The 10,521-nt window shown below is 40.9% G+C and overlaps 1 non-coding gene across 1 annotated transcript; it reads left to right on the top strand.

The window, feature by feature from the left end:
- The first annotated feature begins 7,488 nt into the window (after positions 1-7,488).
- On the top strand, positions 7,489-7,595 carry LOC136321622 (U6 spliceosomal RNA). Its single transcript, XR_010728768.1, has one exon. It is a non-coding gene; the product is annotated as a U6 spliceosomal RNA (small nuclear RNA).
- The last annotated feature ends 2,926 nt before the right edge of the window (positions 7,596-10,521 follow it).

Consider the following 10,521-nt stretch of genomic DNA (forward strand, 5'->3'; position numbering starts at 1 on the left):
CACTTCTCCCAGGAAGAAATACAAATGGCCAACAGATATATGAAAAGATGCTCATCTTCTTTAGCTATTAGAGAAATGCAAATCAAAACGGCAATGAGATACCACTTCACACCTGTTCGATTAGCTGTTATTAGCAAGTCAGGTAATACCAAATGTTGGAGAGGCTGTGGAGAAAAAGGAACCCTTATACACTGTTGGTGGGAATGTAAAGTAGTACAACCATTATGGAAGAAAGTATGGTGGTTCCTCAAAAAACTGCAAATAGAACTACCTTATGACCCAGCAATCCCTCTACTGGGTATATATCCCCAAAACTCAGAAACATTGATACGTAAAGACACATGCAGCCCCATGTTTATTGCAGCATTGTTCACAGTGGCCAGGACATGGAAACAACCAAAAAGCCCATCAATAGATGACTGGATAAAGAAGATGTGGCACATATACACTATGGAATACTACTCAGCCATAAGAAATGATGACATCGGAACATTTACAGCAAAATGGTGGGATCTTGATAACATGATACGAAGCGAAATAAGTAAATCAGAAAAAACCAGGAACTGTATTATTCCATACGTAGGTGGGACATAATACTGAAACTAAGAGACATTGACAAGAGTGTGGTGGTTACAGGGGGGAGGGGGGAATGGGAGAGGGATAGGGGGTGGGGAGGGGCACAAAGAAAACAAGATAGAAGGTGACAGAGGACAATCTGACTTTGGGTGGTGGGTATGCAACATAATTGAACGACAAGATAACCTGGACTTGTTATCTTTGAATATATGTATCCTGATTTATTGATGTCACCCCATTAAAAAAATAAAATTATAATAAAAAAACTATGGGAGTATGTGGGAATGCATCCAAAAAGGAGGAAAGGGAGGAGAAACCTAATTGTCAATCTGTCCCTCTCTTACCACAAGATCCCTACTCCCCATGAGACCTCCCCTTCCTATGACATCTCTCCTCTCCATGAGACCTCCCTTTCCCATGAGACCTGCCTCACGGCCAAAGCATGAGTGGCCCTCTCAGCTTCATCTGCACTTATGAAGTTTCGCTTCCCCTTGAAACTATCCTTCAACTTCATATGAAAATAATTGATATGAATATATAGACATAATGAGTTGTGGGTAAAGCACTCTCTAAGCTAAGTGGTAAAGGAATTAATAAATTGTGTCTTGAAGGATAAAAGGTGCTGGCAGGCTGAGGAGCTAGAGAGAAGCTGACAGACATAAAACGAAAAAGGAGAGGCCCAGGCCCAGCTACATGTTGGCACTTGGAATATTTAAAGAATTACAAGTATTTCACATACATATAGTCATCCTCATCATTTGTATCAGCTGTGTTCCATGAAGTCTCTGCAGACACTGAATTAACAAATACTGAACCATTGCTGTGGGGCAAAATACAAGGTTAGGCTCCTGCAAGCTTCTGGTCACATTTTCACCAGTCACTCAATACTTCACCTCCTTTTATCTGTGTTTCTGTTTAAAGGCACATTATTTAAAATATACTGTTGATTCATGAACATGGAACCCAGTGCCAACAGCCCCGTCGCTCATGCCTGAACAAAGCCATCTGACGGGTATTTTCTCTGTCAGGCACAGCACAGTCTTCCTGCGCTTGAGTCTCCAGACAGCACTTCGCACTACACGTAGGGACCATTTTAACCAGGGAAATCATCAACGAGACACACAAAATGCAAAACATGTCAGCAAACAACCATGAAAAGGACACTTGTTTACAATATGAGGACTGAAAAAAGCAGGCAGAACGTCACCCTGTAGACATTCTGCAGAGTGTTCCCACGTAGGGAACACATGGGGCAACTCAAATGACTCAGCAGTCTGCGCGTGCCCATGCCCACTGTGACCAACAAGGCACCCCAAGTGTTGATTTTGGGGCTATTGGTAAATTTTATAGAGTAGGAAAATTCACAAATATGGAAACCACAAATAAGGAGGATTGACTGGAACTGAAGCAAAAAGGTAGATGCAAGCATGTCAATTCCTTTGGGATATGAAGGCAGAGAAGCCAGAAAACAGGTCACCGAGGGCTTCATGTGCCAAGCTCCTCATGTGCCCTCTCTCAGAATGGGCCATAAAGAGAAAGCAGGTTGGGAGCAGAGAAGTGAGTCCCTCACTTTACAGAAGGAGTCCCCTGACGTGGCTGGTGGCAGGCGCAAGACATTATTTTGTTTCCCCTGATCAGTGCCCTTTGGTCATACTCTGACTTCATCCAAATCCTAAAAGGAAAAGCTAAAAGAAATAACAAATATACCTTACATGGGGCTATTGAAACTGGGCAGTTCTGTATTTCTGAAGGAAATGCTGAGCACAGCAGCACAAGCAGTAGTAGCCACAGCCCATTTGGGCTACTGTGTTCAACAGTTCACATCAGGGCAGGAAAACACACACGACTACTCAGAGTGGGGCCACCCAGGAAGCCTGTCAGAGGACCAGAGATGGCTTGTGACCCCACTGATTCCTGTGATTTGGGGCTTAAGGCATTTACGGTGCCCTGTCACTGTGACCCCTTCCCAGATTCAAGCTCGAGGAAGCCAGGGGTACCTTCTGTTAACCATCACAAGTCATTTAGCAACTTCTGTGAGACTTTTGGGGAGTTTCCATTTGACACCAGATGTTATGGTAAATATTATATTTTATTATTATATTTTTCATTTTAGTAAATACATTTTAAATCTTTAATTACCAGTTTTTTGGTTTTGGGGAGGGGTGTTTTTTGGGTTATTTTCTGGGCAAACAACTGTCGAATGCAGATATTTTCCCACAAGACTCATTATATTTTCATTTGGAGCCAAAAAATAAAATACCAATGAAAACTACATCATTTTTGGAAACTGCTCTCCATTTTCCAAATTTAGCTATGTTATTTGCTTATTTATTTATTTATTTTAGTTATGTTATTTTAACAGCTCTAGCTTTCATATCCTTTATCAGTGATGTAAAAAGCTTAGAACGTGTGCTGTCTCAGGTCCGTCCGTTTCTGAGGTTCTGGGGTGGCTGCTCTTTGAGCTTAGACCTTGAGGAACAGTCCATACCACATTGTGAGTCACCCAAATTCTGAGTGAAATCTTATCATTAGCAGATGGACTGGCTTCTCAAATGAAGCTCATAGAACTTAGCTCTACCTTTTTAATGGATGGACTTTAGAAGTGGAAGACATTGAACCCTGCCAAACCGCCTGACAGTATCTGTATAGTCAGGAAAGTGATGACAGCTTAGGGAAAGACAAAAAATAAATGAAAGAGGGAAACAGACCTCTTTCCCAAAGCATCCAGTCAGATGACATGGGCTCAGGATGCAGGAAACTTAGAACTCCTGGCTGATTAAATTCAGCTTTTTTTTTTTTTTTTCCAGCAAGAGAGACAGAGAGAGAGACAGACAGGCAGGAAGGGAGAGAGATAAGAAGCATCAATTTTTTATTGTGGCACCTTAGTTATTCATTGATTGCTTTCTCATATGTGCCTTGACCGGAGCGGAGGGGCTACAGCAGAGTGAGTGACCCCTTGCTCAAGCCAGTGACCATAGTGTCATGTCTATGATCCCACGCTCAAGGCAGTGACCCCACACTCAAAGCTGATGAGCCTGTGCTCAAGCTGGCAACCTCAGGGTTTTGAATCTGGGTCCTTTGTATTCCAGGCCAACACTCTATCCACTGTACCACAACCTGGTCAGGCAAATTCAACTTTTTAATGTCAGAGCCTTCCCTAGACCTTTGCCAGAAGAACAGCTTCTCCTGGACACAGCCGAGGGAGTGCCAAGCCCAGACTTTGGCTTTGGCTAAACTGGAAGAGTGAGGGCTGACTTAAGTGCTACTCATTTAAGTGAAAGAAAATGGTAACTAGGGATGGCAAGAAAGAAGCCAAGGAAAATAACTGACATAAATTCATGAATGAATAACCTAATTTGGTTTTTTATCAGCAAAAAGCTAAAGTTATACATGGTAGTTGGAGAATTACATAAAAAGTTTACAACTCAGATAAGAGGTCCTTGCTACTTGTTGTCCTGAAAGAAGCTGATAAACAGAAGAACCTTTGTGATAGACCACATGGCAGCATCACTAACTTGGCCACACCCCAGGGGAGGGGCTAGAGGTGTCCTTCCCTCCTTTGGGAGGAGCAAAGATGGATATATTAGGATTCTACCATACAATTGGAATTGGAACATACCTGACTAATGAAACTAGGCAAATGAAAGTAGCAATTACAAACATTACAGCAAAATGAAAAACAAATGACTGAGAGATGATCCAACACAGAATTGATGTCATGATCAGTTCAGTGACATGAATCTTATATTTCTGCACCTAAATTTTCAAAAGGATTTTAATGTACTTTTAAATGAAAACCTGGAATTCAGCCTGACAGAAATTCCCATTAGACAGCCACTATCCACCCCATTCTAAAGTGGGGGGGGGGGAGAGAATAAATCATATATTAAGGCAATGTCATTTTTTTATATCAACTTAAAAACAAAAATTTAATTTTATGATGTTGAGCAAAAAAGTTATTTTTTTGCTCACTCTGTTAAAGATGGCCACTGCTCTCATGTGATACAACTAAATACCCTTCATGCTTGGGAAGGGGCTACTGGCTTTACATTTGGTGTAGTCTGTGGCAGGATTCGGATCAGATTGGTATGGAGCCTCCACCACCCTTAAGCGGTGAAATAGAGGACTGGCTGCTATTGTGGTTCCCCCTGACTGTTCTTTTGGGGACCATAGGCTGGCTGGTGTTTACACCCATGTATGAGGAAACTGAGAGCTCTGTGGAAGAGGCTGCCCAGAACCTACAAAACGAGCAGTGGAAGGAGCTGGAGCAAGCGGGGGAGAAAAAGATGCTGACCCTGGAGCTGGAGGAAGTGCCGAAGAAGGAAGCCAACCAGATTGAAGAATTTTACCTGGAAAAGGAACAGCTGCTGGAGGAGGAATCACAGGTGTGTGAGGTGCAGATTGCCCTGGAAACTGCCAAGCAGCAGGCGATGGCGAGAGCTGGCATTTCCAGCTCCTCTTCAGAGGATGAAGAGAATCGGGCTGGAGTTGCAATCTGCAGACTTCATAAGGTAAATGGGGGCTGCTGCAGACAGATGGCCCGGGAGTCGAGCTGGCACTGCTGAGTGGCCACTGGAGGGGCGGAGAGTGCCTGCTAAGCCACTGGTGGGTTTGCTGAGATTTGGGGACAAAGGGGTGGATATCTTTGGAGTGGAGGTGGAAATACTGGCCACGTGCTATTCCTTGGGACAGCTTAAAAGCTGCCAGGATTTCCAGGATGAGGGAGGAGGCCTGAGGCCCCGTGTGCGTGGACTGATTCCTAGACTGCAACCAGAGTGGGCACTGGCTCCTTTGTTGGATGGACTTACGAATTTTGGACAATGTGAAATACCCTGATTGGGGGAGGGTGGCTCTGCTGAAGGCCCTCCTACACCAGGAAGCTTTTTATCCAGTTGGAGAGAAGCTCCAAGGACATTTTGCACTTTTGGCAAAGTGCTCAGAGACTGGCGAAGTGTATCTTTATAATTGTTGAAATTGTATGATTTGTGCTGTTTTTGTAATTTGTGTAATGTGCCTAATTTCCTTGCACAGGAATACCGGTAGTGTGGATTGTGGATTGTGGATTGTAGAGTGGGCAAAGGGGTAGGTCGTTGGGCAGAAAAGTTATTTTTTTGCTCACTCTATCAAAGATGGCTGCTGCTCTCATGTAGTGATGCTTTCACTATACAGCTAAATGCCCTTCATGTTTGGGAAGGGGCTTGGTTATGCTAATGTGTATTGGGGGAGGGGCTTTCACACCAAACGGTTTTAAAAGGAGGAGCTAGGAGGCCATTTGGGGGGGGAGATTGGCCACATTCTTGTAGGGAGGAGGAGCTCATGCTGTAGCAGGGAGGCTACATGGATGAGGCAGCCAAAATGGCTGAATGGTGAAGGAGAAGCCAGTTGCGCAAGAGAAGGAGATGGGAAACAGAGGTGAATAAGACTGCTGAGGTGGAAGCCTTTGATTCTAGGAAAAGTCAGATGAGTCAGTGGCTTTGGGAGCCCTGAATGGAAAGGAAAGCGTTTTCCCACTGTGTGTATTTACTTGCTTGCCAGGTGTGAGCTAGAATTAAAGGAAAATAGTCCACCAGTTTTTGGCTCCACAGTTTCTTTACCATCTATCTGAATTAAATGTGAACCTACATGGGCCAGGTGGCTGTGATGGTGGCTGCAACTACTGGCTTTACATACAGGTTGTTTGCAGTAAGGGTTTATAATAAGTTCCTAAAACTTTATACAAATTATGGTAATAGCACATATGTGTGTCCCCCTGACAGTGAGATTTTATAACTTTTAACAGATTATTTCACTGGTGTTATTAATCCAAAAAAGGGTGACAATACACAGTGGTAGTTGGAGGGAAGTTGGTGAGCCACCATTATCAAAAGATACTAAAAAGGGGAGTCAAGTTTTTGGCAGCTGAAATAACTAAGGAGAGGCAATCCTGGGCATGTGTTTGGTGGTTCTTAGGTAAGATGTTATCAACTAGTTATCCAGTGTTGAACTACCAGGGAAATGGGGATTCAGCTAATCCAGAGTGACAGCAAAAAGATTTGGGTGAGGACCAACTACATCAGAGACCCAGTTTATGATTCAGGAGGATAAGATCTGTACAAAGTGAAGTGTTGATAGTAGAATTTAGAGCTCTCCCACTGCAGAATATAAAGAAAGCCCTGACATAGATTTAAATCTATCTTTTTCCTGCAATCACAGAGGACAAAAATTGAAAGATTTTTTTTATCCTCAAGACAGATGGTGATATGACAGCGGTGGAGGTAGTACAGGTGATGTCATTTATTTCAAGAGTTGAGGGTTGGTGGGTCAATAATTTGCTATGAGTCTTTCTACCCAACCAAATCCTATTCATGCCAAATACCTTCTTTATAGAGCCTTCTCAGAGAAACATGAAATTAAAAAGTGTTCAGATTGAAAAGAATGTTAGAAGTCATTAACTCCAGTGCTCCTGTTTTAATAGACATGGAAAGATATGAAATGAACTTTCTCAGAGTTAAAGGCAGAGTTAGGCTTCGACACCACTGCGCTCTAATAATCATGGTCTTCACAATTCACTTGGACATTACCAGCATTCTGCTTGGTGACACCTTTTCTAATAAGCAGGTATTTAGGTTGTTTGCTTTCATTTGCCCTTCATTTTATCCTGGGTAGATAAGCGTTATTTTCAACCTTTATATTAAATTCTCTGAAGGTTTTCCTCAAAGCAAGGAGTACCTGTGTGCTAACCTGATTCATTCCCAGCTCCTGAGTCACACTGACAAACCAATGGAGAATTTGTTTTTAACAAGAACATTTAAGTCAGTTGTTCAGATCTTCAGATACATTCTTATTAGTATGAATCACTAAGGTCTTGTTTGCCAATAACGTGCACTTGAAAAGTAAACTTGAATAATGTATGATTTTAATAAGGCCAAACATGTGCTTGCTTCAGCAGCACATATACTAAAATGGGAACAATACAGGGAAAATTAGCATGGCCCCTGCACAAGAATGACACGCAAATTCATGAAGCATTCCGTATATTAGCCCCCCAAGAACTTTGGCTCATCGTGGGGCTAGATATTAAAGAATGGAATTAGCATTCTGAAAAAAAAAAACACAAAACAAACACGAGTAGTATAGTTTTCTCTCTTAATAAGAAAAACAAAAACTGAAGCCTTTTTTAAAAATCCTTCCTGCCACTACTTGTAGTTGCTATAATTACACATTTTGTTTACCTCGCTTCTGTAGTATACCCACCTCTTTCCTTTTTCTAAGAAAAGCCAGGCTGTGTCTCAACTGGAAGAAAATTAATAGATGCCAAGTGCTACAATTCTTTTTTGTTTAACGTTGCTTCTAACAACATGGCTTGCTGGACTGAACACCTGAACAGAAAGTACTTTGGCTCAGAGGAGCACCATGTCTCCATGTTCTCAGACACCAAGAATCTATTACCAAACACCTGGATGTTTTTACTTAAAGCTCACTAACATTCATTCATTGTTTTTCAACAAATAATTGCTATGCAGAATACTTTTATTCTCTTTCAAGAGTTAAAACTAACATCAATGGATAAAAATGACAACAAAATTTTTAGTCCATTAAAAAGAAGAATTCAGAAGTTAGAGATGTTAAAAAGTTAAATAGTCACATTCACACACAACCAAATTGAGGAATGTTATAAAACCTATGGTCTGGGCTCTTCAAAAATATCAATGACAGGGGAATAAAACAGAGAAATTGGTCTGGTTTAAAGAAAATTGCATTAACTGGATTGACTACAGATTAGGTTAAAGAAAATACAGTGCAAAATACTTTTTAACTGTTATAAAGAATATTATTGATAAAATTAGAGAAATTTGAATATATACAGTTCACATTAGATAACAGAAGTATGTCAGTGTTGCATGTTCTAATCTAAGAGTTGTAATGAGTACCTTGGTTGCCTGAGGTCATAGGAGAGAGGTGGGATTAGAACTCAGCAGCTTGGGTCCAGAACCATATTAACAGTTTCACTAACATTGTTTAAACAAAGATTGTCAATCATCGGGTAAGGATTAGGTAATATTTTAGCAAAGAATGAAGGCAGATTCAAGAGTCTGGGCTCTTCAAAAATGATAATGTTGTAGAAGACACACACACACACAAAAAAAAAAAAAGCTGAAAAATTGTTTCAAGCTAAAGAAAAATAAGACACAAGACAAGCCGTCAAATGGGTGAATCAGATGATATCCATGGCCATGCAACAGGCGCTCCACTAGAGAGAAGAGTTCACATGGCCTCCGGTGTCTGTGAGCACAGACACCCTCTCAGAGTGAATCAAATCTCTGTGTCCAACTCACAAGGAGAAAGAGTTGTGCTAGAAGTCAAGGAAAGCTGCCAATGCTTGAAATTGCTCCCTTAAATCACAAATCAGTTTCTTTGACTGAGATGAACGAGGATGGGTCCTTTATTTTATACCAAATTCCACTGGTTAGGCAAAAGCTACATGGACAGTTGCCAGGCACCACTTTAAAGGAATTATCTTCCCACACTCCTTTTGGGCACTTCTCTCCCCATTTTAAGTACTAACCTCAATCTTCACCTGTTCAGTAAATGTTAATTTAGTTGCCTCTGAGAGGCAGATGTTACCAGGTGGTGAGGACACAAAGGTGAGAGTGTCGGTGTTAGGCTGACATGTCCTGAGGATACCTTTTGGGCAGGTAAAAGATTTTTTTATAACCTGGTCACCTTGTCCTTTTTAAAAACTAATATTAAATTTAGTAGAACTACAAATTCAAAAAGCAGTTTTTTATCACACTTTTATGTTCAATTTTAAAATCCTATTATTCCACTTATAATCTAGTAAATTTTAATATTCACAAAGGAGAAATTTGATTCATGTTTAGTCTGATTTGTAAAAAGAATTTATTAATTCCCTTAAATATTTTAAACTGAATTTGCAAAAGTAATATATTCAAATTTTTAAGTTCTCCAAATGTGTACTAAGCAAATGCTTCACAACTACTTAAACAATTTTATTAAAATCTAATAAAAGAACATGTATAAATGATTCATCTTAATTCTCACAAATATTGCCGTGTTATTTGTAAACAGTAAAATTTTGAACAAAAAAATTTTATAAATCAAAAATCAAGTACCTCTTTTAAATTAAAATCAGAAAGCTAATCTGATAGATACTCTAATATACTAAATTATTTTAAACACAAAAAACACTTTAAATACCAAATACATAGATTTTTTCTTATTTTTCTGTAATTGAATGGATAGACTGGGCCTCTTTCAAGTCGCTTTAAGAATGGAGAATTCCGCCCTGGCCAGTTGGCTCAGTGGTGTGTGGAAGTCCCGGGTTCGATTCCCAGTCAGGGCACACAGGAGAAACAACCATCTGCTTCTCCACCTCCCCTTCCCATTCTCTCTCTCTCTCTATCTATCTATCTATCTCTCTCCCTCCTCCCCTCCCACAGCCATGACCCAAATGGTTTGAGCAACTTGGCCCCATGGCCTTACTTCAGGTGCTGAAATAGCTCAGTTGCCAAGCAATGGAGCCCCAGATGGGCAGAGAGCATCTCCCTGTAGGGGGCATTCAGGGTGTATTCTGGTCAGAGCACATGTGGGAGTCTGTCTCTACCTGCCTGCCTCCCATCTCTCACTTAATTAAAAAATAAAAAAAATTTAAAAAACAAGAATGGAGAATTCCACATAGGCATCTCAACAACTCCCCAGGCAGTTGTTTTATCCATTGGATTTAATGTTTATGGAGATGCTATACACATCTGTTAGGCTCTACTAAGGATAGAAACATTATCTGTATTGATTCTGCATATCCTTAACCAAGAGTCATGTTGGAAAAACAGCTGTGTTAGGTTTGCTCGCTTATATTTTGCATGATTAGTGTGTGAGCATGTGGCAGCACCATGTGTATATAGTCCATGTAAGGCTATGTGTGCTTGCCCTAAGGGCAGATTTCAA

This window comes from Saccopteryx bilineata, chromosome 1 (genome assembly GCF_036850765.1).
Source record: "Saccopteryx bilineata isolate mSacBil1 chromosome 1, mSacBil1_pri_phased_curated, whole genome shotgun sequence".
Classification (NCBI taxonomy): Eukaryota; Metazoa; Chordata; class Mammalia; order Chiroptera; family Emballonuridae; genus Saccopteryx; species Saccopteryx bilineata.